The following is a 16501-nucleotide window of genomic DNA, read 5'->3' as shown; positions in this document are numbered from 1 at the left end:
CTTGCAATCAGACGCTGGCAGTTGTTAAATGTTTACATATTGTGCTTGCACCTTTTTCAGCAGTAGTTAAACATGAGTTTTATATTCAGCAACACTAGGTTTTAGTGTTATTCCCAAGATCACAAAGAGCAGCAGGCATGGACGTTGTTTAAAAATACCATCTTGGAAGCCCAGGCCAGATGCATTCCATGAACTTACAAAGATGGAAAGAAGAGCAAACGACAGCCAGCATGGTTAAACAGTGTAGTGAAAGAGGCTTTTAGAGCCAAAAGAACATCCTTCAAAGAATGGAAAAAGAACTCGAAAGAAGAAAATGAGAAGCAACATAAACACTGGCAAGTTAGATGCAAAGCATTGATAAAGAAGACAAAAAGAGAATGTGAAGAGAAACTTGCAGCAGAGGCAAAAGCTCACAGTAACAACTTTTTCAGGCACATCAGAAGCAGAAAGCCTGTGAGGGAATCCATAGGACCATGAAAGAGCAAAATGGGCATTCAGGGAGGACAAGGCCATAGTGGAGAAATCGAATAAATTCTTTGCTTTGGTCTTTATGGAAGAAGATATAAGAGCTGTACCTGTACCAGAAATGATTTTCAAGGGTGATGATGTGGAGGAACTGAAAGAAATCTTGGGGAACCTGGAAGATGTACTGAGCCAAACTGACAAATTAAAGAGTAGTAAATCACCTGGACCAGATGGAATGCAACCTAGGGTACTGAAAGAGCTCAAATATGAATTTTGTGATCTGCTAGTAGTGATCTGTAACCTGTCGATAAAAGCATCCGTAGTACCTGAAGATTAGAGAGTAACCAATATAACACCGATTTTTTTAAAGGGTTCCAAGGGTTATCCTGCAATTTTTCACAATCTGCATGCATTTTAACAATTTTGAATAGTTTTGTGTTGTCTGCAAATTTAGGGGTCCTTTTACAAAGGCACAGTAGGGCACTGCATGAGTAGCACATGCCAAACTGGCCCTACTGCTGGCATAGCATAGGAGCCCGGTGGTAGTTCCGAAGTTGGTACGTGCAGTTTCCAGCCGTGGGGGGCATTTCTGGCGGTAATCGGCAGCGTGACCACATTGCCGTTTGCTGCCTGATTACCGTGGGGCTAGTGCATGAGCACCTTACTGCCAAGTAAATAGAATTAGTAAGGGTTGACACAGTAAATGACCAGATGCCATTTTTGGACTTAGCGCATGGCCATTATTGCCCAAAATAGAAATTCAGCTTTTTGGTAGATGCACTAAGAGGTGGCCTGAGTGCATGGGAAAATCACCTGCTAAAAGTAGCACAGGCCACTTTTTAGCACCTTTATAAAAGGGCCCCTTATTCACCTCACTCATCGTTCCCATTTCCAGATCATTAATAGCATCGGTCCCAGTACAGATCCCTGGATCACTCCACTATTCACTCTCCTCCACTGAAAGACTTGGCCATTTAACCTTTCCCTCTGTTTTCTATCCATCAACTGATTCCTAATGCACAACAGAACATTACCTCCTATCCCAAAGGTTTTAATTTTATCAGGGGTCTCTCATGAGGGACTTTGTCAAACGCTTTCTGAAAATTTAGATGCATTACATCAACTGGCTCAGCTTTATCCACGTTTTTTCACACATTCAATATTTAATAATCCAATACTTAATAAGGGAAACCAATAATAACGCTGGGAAAAATATAGCTACACAAAACAATAGTGTGAGTCCACAGCATATTAAGATGAAAGTAATCCTGTACTCCTGTATATAACATGCACTCCATTTAAATTATTTAAAAGTGTGCTCATATAATCAGAGACCACCATAAATCAATCTACTATCCTGCTTATAATCGAATGAGAAAAACGCCCAAGTTCCGACCTAAATCGGGAGATGGACGTTTATCTCACAAAAACGAATAAAGCGGTATAATCGAAAGCCGATTTTTGGACGTTTTCAACTGCAATCCGTCGCGGATGCGGACAAAGTTGATGGGGGCGTGTCAGAGGTGTGGCGAAGGCGGAACTGGGGCGTGGTTATCTGCCGAACAGAGATGGGCGCATTTCACCGATAATGGGAAAAAAGTATGCGTTTTTAGCTAGAATTTAGGACACTTTTCCTGGACCCTGTTTTTTCACGAATAAGGCCCCAAAAAGTGCCCTAAATGACCAGATGACCACTGGAGGGAATCGGGGATGACCTCCCCTGACTCCCCCAGTGGTCACTAACCCCCTCCCACCACAAAAAATGAAGTTTCTCAACTTTTTATTTTCACCCTCAAATGTCATACCCAGCTCCCTGACAGCAGTATGCAGGTCACTGGAGGAGTTGTTAGGGGGTGCAGTGGACTTCAGGCAGGTGGACCCAGGCCTATCCCCCCTACCTGTTACAATTGTGCTGCTTAATGCTTATTAGTCGTCCAACCCCCCCAAACCCACTTTACCCACATGTAGGTGCCCCCCTTCACCCCATAGGGCTATAGTAATGGTGTAGACTTGTGGGCAGTGGGTTTTGAGGGGGATTTGGGGGGCTCAACACACAAGGGAAGGGTGCTATGCACCTGGGAGCTCTTTTACCTTTTTTTTTGTTTTTGTAAAAGTGCCCCCTAGGGTGCCCGGTTGGTGTCCTGGCATGTGAGGGGGACCAGTGCACTACGAATCCTGGCCCCTCCCACGAACAAATGCCTTGGATTTATTCGTTTTTGAGCTGGGCGCTTTCATTTTCCATTATCGCTGAAAAACAAAAACGCCCAGCTCACACATTGTTGAATAAAACATGGGCGTCTATTTTTTCCCAAAATACGGTTCAGTCCGCCCCTTCACGGACCCGTTCTTGGAGATAAACGCCCATGGAGATAGGCGTTTTCGTTCAATTATGCCCCTCCATGTCACCTTGTTAAACTTGTAATCACAGCACACTCTGTGTCACCATTCTCACAAACTCAAATGAATGTAAATAAAGTCTTGCATTTTTTTTTTTTTTTTGCTAAACAGTCTTATATTCATCCAATCAAATAAAAGTGTTTTTTTTTTTTACTTTTCTTTTCTTGGGTTCCAACATGGACTATGAACCCAGAATAAACTTTTTCCAAAGCTTTTTGTACTGTGCCAGTCCCTAAAAGAACAAACACCATCAAAAATTGTGCAAATATATAAACCACTTGCTCATTAACTCATGAACAGTGTTTAGGCAAGAAGGAAACAGATAACCTCACTGCTGACACTTCTTATCTTCACAAACTAAGGGGTCCTTTTACTAAGGTGCACCGAAAAATGGGCTGCGCTAGTGTAGGTGCGTGTTTTGGGCGCACACAGATCCATTTTCCAGCATGCCTGTAAAAAAGACCTTTTTTAAAGCTTTGCCAAAAATGGACATGTTGCAAAATAAAAATTGGTGAGCGTCCATTTTGCGTTTGAGACCTTACCGCCAGCTATTGACTTAGCAGTAAGGTCTCACACAATAATCATGCAGTAATCGTCTGCATGCGTAGAATGATGATTACTGCCCGGTTTCCGCAGTGCGCAGGAAAATAAAAATTTTCTAGCACACTTAGCAGACGCACGTGAAAACCAAAATTATCACCCGGGCCTCATGGTAGCCGGGCGGTAACTCCAAATGTACGTGGCTTAGTAAAAGGGCCCCTAAGAGATGCTGACAGCCCTAGATCACACCCCAATTTAAAGCCTGCCGGGTAATGTGATCAGCTATTCGAGTGATCACTCTATAATTTAAAAGTGAGTACATCATGAAAAAGCCCATCGTTCTACCTGCCAATTCAACCCCATGGGTATCACAGTGCATCAATTAAAATTCCGCCTTTGTTCCTTCCTCCATAACAAGAGGGGGAGATTGCCTCCTCTAGGTAAGACACGTCTAGAACCACAAGGTGAAGATCTGCAAGTATGTGATCTGTACAAGTCTCCTAAGACCTGTTACCTGAAAGTCTCAGTATCTTGCAGTTAACCTTGACATACCAGCACACCTGAAGTCTCTTTCTTTTCTGATATTTTCTTTATTGAATAGCACAACAATGTACTCACAGTCAGATGTTCAGAAGTATTGCCTCATGGCACAGAGACTTCATGGTTCTGACAGTTGCTTCAGTGGATGGAGACAGAAATCTGAGAAACCCAGCTTTGTTGAACAGGTGAAAAAACACAGCTGGGTTTACAGGAGAGGATCAATGTTATGTCTTAACATACAGATATGTCCAAGGTAAAAAACCAAGTTCTCTTCAGAGCCTTTAACAGGACATGAGCTGACTGAAAGTAAAAATGGAGACAGAATCATAGAGAGGGAGAAAGAGAGAAGGCCAGAAAGTAAGGCACACACAAGCCCAGAGGAGAAGAAGAAGGTAACGACCAATAGAAACAGAGCTTGTCAATGAGGTAGCAAGAGTGGTTGCATTAACATTAACTACACTACACACAATGCCTAGCTCACATGACCTAGCAGTGAAATAATAAAGAGTAGTTACTCACCTGTAACAGGTGTTCTCCGAAGACAGCAGGCAATATATTCTCACTGATGGGTGACGTCACGTCGGCCCGGAGGACTTTCCAGCAAAGTCCATGACAAAGTCTAAAATATCCCCCGTCGCGCGGGCGGATGCAGTGCGCATGCGCGCGTCCACTTTCCCGCCCGCCGCGCAGGCACATTCCTCAGTTAATTACAAGAATTAGAGGAATACAACTCCAAAGGGGAGGTGGGAGGGTTGTGAGAATATATTGCCTGCTGTCTTCGGAGAACACCTGTTACAGGTGAGTAACTACTCTTTCTCCAAAGACAAGCAGGCCAATATTCTCACTGATGGGGTATCCCTAGCCCCCAGGCTCACTCAACACAACAAAGAATGGTCAATTGGGTCCCGCAACGGCGAGGACAAAAAACAAAATTGACCTAAAACCAAATTCAACTATTGAGAGTGCAGCCTGGAACAGAATAAACATGGGCCTAGGGGGGTGGAGTTGGATTCTAAACCCCAAACAGACTCTGCAGCACCGACTGCCCAAACCGACTGTCGCGTCGGCTATGCTGCTGAAGGCAGTAATGTGATGTGAATGTGTGGATCGAAGCCCACGTCGCAGCCTTGCAAATCTCTTCTATGGTGGCTGACTTTAGATGAGCCACCGATGCAGCCATGGCTCTAACATTATGAGCCGTGACATGACCGTCCAAAGTCAGCCCGGCTTGGGCGTAAGAGAAGGAAATGCAATCTGCTAGCCAATTAGAGATGGTGCGTTTTCCGACAGCAACTCCCCTCTTGTTGGGATTAAAAGAAACAAACAGATGGGCGGACTTTCTGAAGGGGCGCGTCCGCTCCACGTAACAGGCCAGTGCTCTTTTACAGTCCAAAGTGTGCAACTTGCTTTCGCCCGGGCTCAAGTGAGGAGGGGGAAAGAATGTTGGCAAGACAATTGACTGGTTCAGATGGAACTCCGACACCACCTTCGGTAGAAACTTTGGGTGCGTGCGGAGGACTACTCTGTCATGATGAAAGACAAGGAATGGTGCATGAACTACCAGGGCTTGAAGCTCACTGACCCTACGAGCTGAAGTAACAGCCACCAAGAAAATGACCTTCAGGGTCAAGTACTTCAGATGACAGGAATCCAGTGGCTCAAAAGGAGTTGTCATCAGCTGGGTGAGAACAACTTTGAGATCCCATGGCACTGGAGGAGGTTTGATAGGGGGCTTTGACAAAAACAAACCTCTCATGAAACGCATGACTAAAGGCTGTCCAGAAATCGGCAAGCCATCAACATGTGAATGATAAGCACTAATAGCGCTAAGGTGAACCTTGACCGAGTTAGTCTTAAGACCAGACTCGGATAAATGCAGAAGGTACTCAAGCAAGGTCTGTGCAGGACAAGAGAAAGGATCTAGACCGCTACTGTCACACCAGACGGTAAACCTCCTCCATTTAAAAGAGTAACACTTATGTGTGGAATCTTTCCTGGAAGCAAACAGAACTCTGGAGCAGGGGCGTATCTGCGTGGGGCCACAGGAGCCTGGGCCCCCGCAGATTTCGCCCTGGCCCCCCTCCCCGCCGTCAACCCTCCCCCGCTGCTTACTTTTGCTGGCGGGGTCCGACCCGCAATCTTCATATTTCGGCTTCCTCCGTGGCCATGTGCTTCCAGGAAGTAACGCTGCAGCGCTGATTCGTTGAATCTAGTTCGGCGTCTGACGTCCCAGCACGTCAGACGCCGAACTAGATTCAACGAATCAGCGCTGCAGCGTTACTTCCTGGAAGCACATGGCCACGGAGGAAGCCGAAATATGAAGATTGCGGGTCGGACCCCGCCAGCAAAAGTAAGCAGCGGGGGAGGGTTGACGGCGGGGAGGGGATGGAGAGAGGCGGCGGCGGCGGCGGCGGCGGGGGGGGGGGAGGCAAAAATGTGCCCCCCCTCTCTGGCTCTGGCCCCCCCTACCGCCGGATTCCAGATACGCCCCTGCTCTGGAGACACCCTCAGAGAGACCAAAGGAGGCAACCTCTATGCTCGCAACATCCAGGCCGTGAGAGCTAGAGACCGGAGGTTGGGATGTAGAAGCGCCCCCTCGTTCTGAGTAATGAGGGTCGGAAAACAATCCAATCTCCATGGCTCTTCTGACGAAAGTTCCAGAAGAAGGGGAAACCATATCTGGCGGGGCCAAAAAGGCGCTATCAGAATCATGGTTCCCTGGTCCTGCTTGAGTTTCAGGAGAGTCTTCCCCACTAAAGGGATGGGAGGATAAGCGTACAGGAGTCCTGTCCCCCAAAAAAGGAGGAAGGCATCCGACGCTATTCTAACGTGGGCCTGGAGTCTGGAACAGAATTGAGGAACCTTGTGAGTGTCCTGGGAAGCAAAAAGATCTATCGATGGAGTTCCCCAAACTCGAAAGATCTTTTTGGCAATAGTCATGTTCATGGACCACTCGTGAGGCCGCATAACTCTGCTCAGTCTGTCGGCCAGACCATTGCTTACACCGGCTAGATAAGTGGCTTGGAGAAACATTCCGTTTTGATAGGCCCATAGCCACATCTGCACGGCCTCCTGGCACAGAGGACGGGATCCGGTACCCCCTTGCTTGTTGGTGTAATACATCGCCACTTGATTGTCTGTCTGAATGAGAACAATTTTGTTGGCTAGCCGATCTCTGAATGCCTTCAGAGCGTTCCAGATCGCTCGCAATTCCAGGAGGTTGATCTGGAGATGCTTCTCCTGAAGAGACCAAGCTCCTTGAGTGTGAAGCCCATCTACATGCGCTCCCCACCCGAGGAGGGATGCATCCGTCGTCAGCACTTTTTGAGGCTGAGGAATTTGGAATGGGCGTCCCAAGACCAGATTGAATCGAATGGTCCACCAACTGAGGGAATTTCGAAAATTGGTGGACAGCCGGACAACATCCTCTAGATTCCCTGTGGCTTGAAACCACTGAGAAGCTAGGGTCCATTGAGCCGATCTCATGTGTAGACGTGCCATGGGTGTCACATGAACTGTGGAGGCCATGTGGCCAAGCAATCTCAACATCTGCCGAGCTGTGACCTGCTGAGATGCTTGCACTTTGGAAACCAGAGACAGAAGTCTGTCTGCCCTGGGTCCTGGGAGATAAGCACAAGCTGTCTGTGTGCACAACAGAGCTCCTATGAATTCCAATTTTTGCACAGGGACGAGATGGGACTTGGGGTAATTGATGACAAAGCCCAGCATCTCTAGCACCTGAATAGTCATCCGCATAGACTGCAAAGTTTCTTGCGGGGAGGTGTTCTTCACCAGCCAATCATCCAGATAAGGGAACACATGCACTCCCAGTCTGCGTAGCGACGCTGCCACAACTGCCAGGCACTTTGTAAAAACCCTGGGTGCAGACGCCAAGCCAAAAGGCAAAACACAGTACTGAAAATGCTGTGTTCCCAGCCGAAACCGAAGATACTTCCTGTGGGATGGAAGTATCGGTATGTGAGTGTAAGCATCCTTCAAGTCCAGAGAGCATAGCCAATCGTTTTTCTGAATCATGGGAAGAAGAGTGCCCAGGGAAAGCATCCTGAACTTTTCTTTGACCAGATATTTGTTCAGGGCCCTTAGGTCTAGGATGGGACGCATCCCCCCTGTTTTCTTTTCCACAAGGAAATACCTGGAATAGAATCCCAGCCCTTCCTGCCCTGGTGGTACGGGCTCGACCGCATTGGCGCTGAGAAGGGCGGAGAGTTCCTCTGCAAGTATCTGCTTGTGGTAGGAGCTGAAAGACTGAGCTCCTGGTGGGCAATTTGGAGGTTTGGAAATCAAATTGAGGGTGTACCCGCACCGGACTATTTGAAGAACCCACTGGTCGGAGGTTACGAGAGGCCACCTTTGGTGAAAAAATTTTAACCTCCCCCCGACCGGCAGATCGTTCGGCACCGGTACTTTGACTTCCGTCCCTGGTTTTTGCTGGGGAGCTGCAGGGGGCTGCTTCGGTGCCCGCTGCTGACGAGAGCGAGCGGGCTGGGGTCGAGCCTGAACCGGCTGACGGGAATAAGGAGTGTACTTTCGGTTCCTAGAAGCGAAAGGAGCACTTCTTTTTCCCTTAAAAAACTTCCTAGCAGTGGAAGTGGTTGCAGAAGGCGCCCGGCGGGAGAGAGAATCCATAGCGTTGTCACGCTGGTAGAGATGATCAATCATCTCTTCAACCTTCTCTCCAAAAAGGTGATCCCCCCGGCATGGGATATCTGCTATTTTCCGCTGAGTTCTTTCCTCCAGGTTAGAGGCACGCAGCCATGAGAGCCTGCGCATCGCTATACCTTGAGCGGAAAAGCGAGATGTCACATCGCAAGTGTCAAAAATGCCCCTGGACAGGAACTTGCGACACGCCTTCTGCTGCCTGATCACTTGGCGAAAGGGTTCAGCTTTCTCCTCAGGGAGTGTATCTACTAAACTCTCAAGTTGCCTCACAGAGTTCCGTAAATGCACACTCGTGAAGAGTTGGTAAGACTGGATTTTGGAAGCGAGCAGACCAGCCTGATACGCCTTCCTCCCAAAAGAGTCCAGAGTTGCAAATTCTCGCCCCGGGGGCGCCGAGGAGAAATTCCTGGAACTCTTGGCTCTTCTGAGGGCAGAATCCACCACCGCTGAATCATGAGGCAATTGGGTCTGCATGAGACTGGGTTCCCCGTGGATCCTATATTGGGACTCAGCTTTTTTAGGGACGGTTGGACTTGAAAAAGGCTTCTCCCAGTTCCTCAGCATAAGTTCCTTAAGAGTCTCATGAAAAGGAACTGTGGCAGAAGATGAAGGTGGTGATGGATAGTCCAGAACCTCAAGCATTTTGGCTCTGGGCTCGTCCACAATTTCCACGGGGAAGGGGATGGCCTCAGACATCTCCCGAACAAAAGATGAAAAAGACAAGCTCTCGGGAGGAGACAGCTGCCTTTGTGGCGAGGGAGTGGAGTCAGATGGAATGCCTTGAGAATCCTCGCCAGAGAACTCCCCATGCATTCCTTCATCATCCTCGGATGAGGTACCATCAGATGGGGCTAAAAGCTCAGACAGAGCCGCCCGAATCTGAGCCCGTCTCGACGAAGAGGCTTGATGGCCTCTATGATGGTGCCGAGAAGTTGATGGTCCCTGAGGCTCCGGGGAAGCTTCCTGCCCCGATGCCTCGGGAGAGTCAACTTGGGAAGTCAAAGACACCGGCACCGGAGGCGGCACCGGTGAGACAGACCTCACCACAGGCTGAAGGCCTGATGCAGGAACATCCGGCATCGGCAATGTCGACACCCTCGACGCCGTCGGCACCGGTGCCTCTGAAAGCATCGACACCGGCCCCGTCGACGCCGACGGCACCGACAACCTCGATGCCGACTGCCACTGCTGCATCATGTTCATGAAAAATGGGAACATGGCCTGCATACTCTCATCCACAGCTGGTGTCGGAAAAGGCTGCGGGGTCGGTTGAGGTGTCGGAGGCAAAGTCTGCTGAGGTTGGGGAGTGGGGACTCGGCTGCCAGCGACCCCACGCGTCGGAACCTCAGTAATAGAGGGAGAGCGATCCTCTCGGCACCGACGCTTCTCGGGTATCGAGTGTATCGATGACCCGGAGCTCCCGGTGCCGTGTCTCGAAGGAGATCGACGACGATGCTTCTTGGCCTTCGCCCGACGCATGTCATCGAGACTCCTCGGCACCGGAGAGGAGGACGTGGAATCCACACGTCTCCTCGGGGCCGGGTCCGACGCAGGACGGTCCCGGGGGGCCTGCACAGCAGGAGGCGCCGAGGCGGGTGGAGACCCACTCGATGCATCACTGCTCCCAGCGTGCATGGGTCTAATGGCAGCCTGTCCCCTGTCTCCCGGTGCCGACGCCTCCTTCGACGTCGACCTCGACGACGCCGGCCTCGAAGACATCATCCTCGACGGCACCGACTTCATCGGCACCGACTTGCCCGGCGCCGATTTGGAGGGCACCGACTTAGACGACGTCGACGGCGCCGACGTCGACGGCGCCGACGCCGAAGCACCGGGCCCAAAAATCTTTTCTCTCTGGGCATCTCGAGAGAGCAGTGTCCGCTTCTTCATGGCGAGACACAACTTACAACTCTCCGAGCGGTGGTCCGGCCCAAGGCACTGAATACACCACGAGTGTGTATCAGTGCCAGAGATGGCCCGATGGCAGCGGGCACAAGGCTTGAAGCCGCTGGGCGTCTTCGTTGACATCTCGGGAAAAATTGTCCCTGCCAAATCAAAAGACGCGATTGTGTCTAGAAAAAGATGACACAGAAAAACAAAAGAAAAAGACGGGAAAAAATACCCGACCGAGCGATTTAAATAAAATCGCAGACTAAAATAAAGGAAACTTAATAAACGAAAACAATCTAAGATAACAAAAAAAGGATACTTCGCTTTTTTTTTCTTCTTTCTTCACCTCCGGGCACAGGAGGAACACGAAGACGAGAACGTCGAGCTCCGTGTCACCTCAGACGCGGAGAAGAAAAAACTGAGGAATGTGCCCGCGCGGCGGGCGGGAAAGTGGACGCGCGCATGCGCACTGCATCCGCCCGCGCGACGGGGGACATTTTAGACTTTGTCATGGACTTTGCTGGAAAGTCCTCCGGGCCGACGTGACGTCACCCATCAGTGAGAATATTGGCCTGCTTGTCTTTGGAGAACAAACATTAACCCATTCCAGGGTTCCACTGTAACTTAGGCAAGGCTGTCAAAAGACAGAACAGTGACCTTTATCTATCCAGTGCCGGACTAGCACAGCCTCCAGGGTACCTCTGCTTCTCTGGCTAAGGTTCTTCCTTATGTATGAGAGTTGTTAACAGTGAGAGACTGGCACAGAGAACATTCATGCAATTTATACTTTTATTTTCTTGGGTTCCCTGAGGCAGCACCTTGCAAAACATGGTCCGTGTCAGGACTCTGGAAGATTTTAGAAGATAAGTTAAACAATTATAACGCTTATTATACAGTTTCAGTTTTAATTTTATACTTTTTGAAGTCAGTTAGTATGTATGAACTAGACAAGCAAATGTAAAATTATAGAGGGTCTTTTACTAAGGTACGCTCACATTTTTGGCACGTGCTAAAATTGTGGGTGCGCTAAACGTTAGAGATGCCAATGCATTCCTACGGGCGTCTCTAACGTTTAGCACACCCACAATTTTAGCGCGTGCTAAAAACATGAGCGTGTCTTAGTAAAAGACACTGATAGTGAACATTGGGACACTTGTGTGCAGTGATTAAAAATTTTAAATGGTGAGACAGAAGATCGTTTTGATCTGTGCTGATCCCATTCACATATGGGCACACTTAAATTATTCTTTACATTGATTTGCTAAATATTACTTGTACACATTATACTGATACATCTGTGGGATGTTTATTTAGTTAAATTTGGCTTTCTTCCCCCCCAGTACCGGGTATAACATATGGGCAGCAAAATACTGAAAACTGGAGAAAAAGTGGCCACTTCCTTAACTGATAAATCTAATTTTAGTGGTATCATTGGATGCCTTTGAATAAGCACTAACTCAGAGGTAGGTAACCTCGAGGGCCACAAACCCAGGTTTTCAGGATTTCCCCAATGAATATGCATGAGATCTATTTACATACAATGGAGGCAGTACATGAAAATAGGTTGCATGCATATTCATTGGAGAAATCCTGAAAGCCAGATGGGAGTGTGGCCCTCGAGGACTGAGGTTGCCCACCTCTGCACTAACTTCATAAATTCATAACATATATTAAATTTACTTTTGTGAATCAGTGGTCTCTGTTGATTGTTGAGGAGATACTCCTTTTGACTTGCACCTCCCCCCTAAGATAACCCAAGAGAGTTCTAATGAGCAAAATAAATTTCAGGGATGGAGAGTACTACATTGGCAATCCTGAAATGATAGAAGGGATACAATGGTGGCGCAAGGAGGCACATGCCAGATAGGGATTGTAATCAGAATGAACTCATTAAGGTGCAAGAGAATTGTCCTGCCAATCACTAAGAAGCAATTTCCAGCCCTCAGCATCCAATTACCCATCTCTGTTAATCAATCACCGTGACAGGTCTGTTAAGAGTGGCTGACAAATGCATTCCAAATGCTGCCAGGTTCCCTGGTTAGCTGAACATTGTCTGAATGAAATCAACCTACCACAGCATAACAAATAACCTATTTATATTTTTGAAGTGAAAATGAATGTACAACAGTACAGTTCTGATGGTATGCATATTCAGTGCATGTCTCTCAGTAGGATTTGAGAACTCCAGGGCAGCTGTGGCAGGAATGAGACAAGATCTGTGATAAATTAAAAGTCTTTACTAAAAGTGATTATGGTGCCTCATGATTTCTGTTTTAGCTTTTTTTAATTGTTTCCTTTCGCAGTGGGATAGTGAAGGGGGAGAATGCATGGGTGAAGTGAAGGTCTGCAGGTTGTAGTGGAACCTGCCAGAAGAATCTGTCAGTAAGACAAGCCTTCTTATTAAATAGCATAGAAACTAGGTGATGTGCACAGGTTATGGGTGTTGTTCATACAGAGCTGTAAAGTTAATGATAAGTCTAACAAAGTCCTGAAATTGGAGAACAGACATGAAAAGTACCACAAGTAAAAATAAAAGAACAACAAATGGGAGAAGACCAAAATAATCCAGTCTAGTTGACAATGCAAAGATATCGACCAATGAGTCCCAATTAGTCCCACTGTAATGTGTAATTGATACACCATCTGGCTAAGGTCCTTCACTACACATTATATTGGGACACATTGATCGATATCTTTGTATTGTCAACTAGACTGGATTATTTTTGACTCCTGAGGTAGGCAACTTCTGTGCTGAAACATAGAACTACGTTGAGTCTATTTGATGTACTGTTTGTATCACTATCTACATGAGAGTCCTTGTTAATTTTTGTTGTTGTTAATAAACCAGTTGCCCTTGAGTTGGAATTTCACTGGTCTTCCACCATTTGTTGTTTTTCTATTTTTCCTTGTCGGTGTACTTGGGGGGGGGGATCAACTTTTTTTCTTTTTTTGCAAGTACCACAAGTAAGCAGAATCTTGAACCAAGGCTTGTAGCCACATGAAAGTAATACTAACAGATAGCAACAAAAGCCAGCTATATACCTCACAGGGAGCAAACATGGCTCCTAATTCTATAATCTTTGTTCCTAAATGTAAGCACCATTTGAAAGTTAAGGGGTCGATACTCAAAATTTTTTAGCCAGCCAGAAACAGGTCTGCTGTGAGGGAGGGCGGGGGGGGGGGGGGAAATTCCTCGGGCCTGGGTCCAGCACCAGCAAGCTTCTTTTTGCTGCCTGCTTCTGGGTCTCTCCACCCCTGCTCCTGCATGCCGCCCAGGGCCCAGATAATTACTTTAGCAGGATATCGCGTTAAATGCAATCATCCGGGTCCTGACTCCTGGCACAGACAGGAGCAGGAGAGGACAGGCCCAAGAAGCAGCTTGCCAGCACCAGTCCCAGGCCCCCCCTTGGAGGCAAAGACAAGGGTAAGCGGAAGGGAGCTGCAGTGCAAGTGGGAGGGGGCGGCACAAGTGGGGAGGGTAGCACAAGTGTGGAGGGGTTGCACGAGGGGGAGGGAGGGGCAGCTTGCAGTGGTCTGGTTCTGCCCCGGGTCCGGCTATGTCTCTTGGTGACCAGAAATTGCTCCTGGCCGATTAAATTGCTTGGTCGGGGCTAACTGGTCACATTCAGCTACATTTAACCTATTAGTGCTGCTGAAAATGTCCATTCTTTCTCCGCTCTCCACCTCACAATTTTCTGAGAAACAGCTTTCAATTATTTAGGTCCACAACTCTGTTCTTCCTTCTCATCTTAGAACTGAGCTTTCCCTCCGACACTTTAAACTACTCCTCAAAACCCATCTTTTTCGTGAGGCCTTCAGCCTTCTCCCTTCTCCTGATGTACCTTACCTCTCCCCAAACATTTTTAGCTGACATTCCTACTCCTTTTCTTGTTTCCCTTCCCTTTTATTCTAATTTTTGTTTTAAAGTAGTAAACGCACATAGATGCCATGGATGGCTATATTGTGGTATATCATGCACTGTAAATAAATAAATAAATAATAAATAACCTGAAAGGCCAGGGGAAAAAAACAAAATGGCAAGCTTCTTTCTAGTGTCCTTGAATTCTGCCTCTTGAGAATCTGCTATAGCCAGTCCATGCCTACCTATGCAGTGGTGAATCCATTCAAGATGCATGTGTTGGGTATGCATCCCCTGTCAGTCCCTCCCTTCTCCCTCCCACCACATCTCTCCCCTTCCTTCCTGGTCACACAATTCTCTCACAATTCCTCCCTCCCCTCGCTCCCCTATGCCTTAAAATCAATTCAGTATTTCACCAGGCAGCGACAGCAGCATTCATAGGCTGCCTGCGGCCTGCACCGAGACTTTCTCTCTGAACCGTCCCGCCCCTTCTGACGTAACTTCCTGTTTTCTGAAGGGTGGGGTGGTTCAGAGAGAAAGCCCCGGTGCAGGCTGCAGACAGCCTATGAGTGGCGCTGGTGTTAGTGCTTCCTGGGCAAAGACTAGAGGTGATATTAAGGTACAGGGGGAGCGGGGGGAGAGAGAAAGGAGGGAGATGTAGCGTGAGACGTACCCCCTGTTTAAAATTCCTGGCTATGCCACTGAACCTATGTCTTTACTTAGTTCCTGTTTCCTGACCAGACCAGCAGGAACCAGCTCAGGACAGGCTTGAGCATTTCTGCCCCTCCTCTGGCCATGTTTCCTATTGGTTCAAGGTTGTTCTTGCCCAGTTGTGCTCTAAAAAAATTATAAAAACAAAATGAACTAAAACAAAAAAATTGTACAAACAAAATACAACAAAATGAAAAAGTATGAAAATGACACACCCCCAAACTCATTTCTTCTCATCCCAATTTCTCTCTGTGGATGACACTGTCCCCCAGTCCCTTCAGTGGTAATCAGTGGGTGACTGTAACTCTCTCCCTCGCATAGCCACACAGTAAGAGCAATCTTACCGCATGGCCATGACTATTTTCAGCCTTTTTTACATGCTGCGGTAAAAAGGGCCCTGCGCTGGTGGTGGGGACCATTTTTGCCACACGCTACGTCCCTTTTTACCGCAGTGTATAAAAAAGGCTGAAAATAGCCATGGCCATGCGGTAAGTTTGCTCTTACCGTGTGGCTATGTGAGGGAGAGAGTTACACCCACCCATTGATTATCGCTGGGTTAGCACAGCACTAAAAAAATACAGCTCTATTTTCCCCAATGTGGGAAATGGCGCACACTGGGGCTGGAACTACCACCGGCGTCTGCGTTGGGCCGGCTGTAGCTCCAGATTAGCGTGGGGTAAGCCTTTGTTGGGTTTACCACCGCTTTGTAAAAGGGCCCCATAGAATTTGTGAGGCAATATGCACTTTGCTTCTCTCTCCCCCTCCCCCCCCCAAAAAAAAAAAAAACTCCACCCGTGATCTTCTGTTACCTCGTACTGCAAATGCTGCTGCTCCTGTACTACCTACTGCTTTGGGCCCACTGCTACATCCTGTGGGAAATAATAATAAAGAAGTGCAAGGTTGTTACTCTCCATTTCCCCTCAATTCAGTCCCTGACTATAGCTCCTCTCAATATCAGAGCTGACAAGGAAAAGCTGTTTTTAAGACTGGATGTTCAGGTCATGGCAACTGAATGCAACCATAACCTCCTCCTCTTGCCCTAGCCTTCCAGTAAAATACCTCACTTGTCCCAGTGACTGTAGGATTAGAAGAAAAGAGCAGATACTACATGTTCTCCCTCGCCCTCCCGACTGACCCAGCTCAATAATAATATATTTCCCAGCTAGTGCTAATTGGATTGGATCAATTGTGGGAGACAGCAGATAAACCATTTTAAAATCTTAATATCTGTAGTTGAATTTATCCTCTTTTTCTGTTTGCTCTTGGCTTTCTCTTAGTTCATCTCTGACTCTTTTTCATGTAAAACTTATTTTCTTATCAGCTTTTACTTTGTTAACATTTTCTTTCTTTTTCCTCCAAGGGTATGCCTCTTTCTGTACACAGATTGTCTCTTCACAGCTTGTTATCTGTTCTTACTTG

This window comes from Microcaecilia unicolor, chromosome 2 (assembly GCF_901765095.1).
Source record: "Microcaecilia unicolor chromosome 2, aMicUni1.1, whole genome shotgun sequence".
NCBI lineage: Eukaryota > Metazoa > Chordata > Amphibia > Gymnophiona > Siphonopidae > Microcaecilia > Microcaecilia unicolor.
This window is presented reverse-complemented; position numbering follows the sequence as displayed.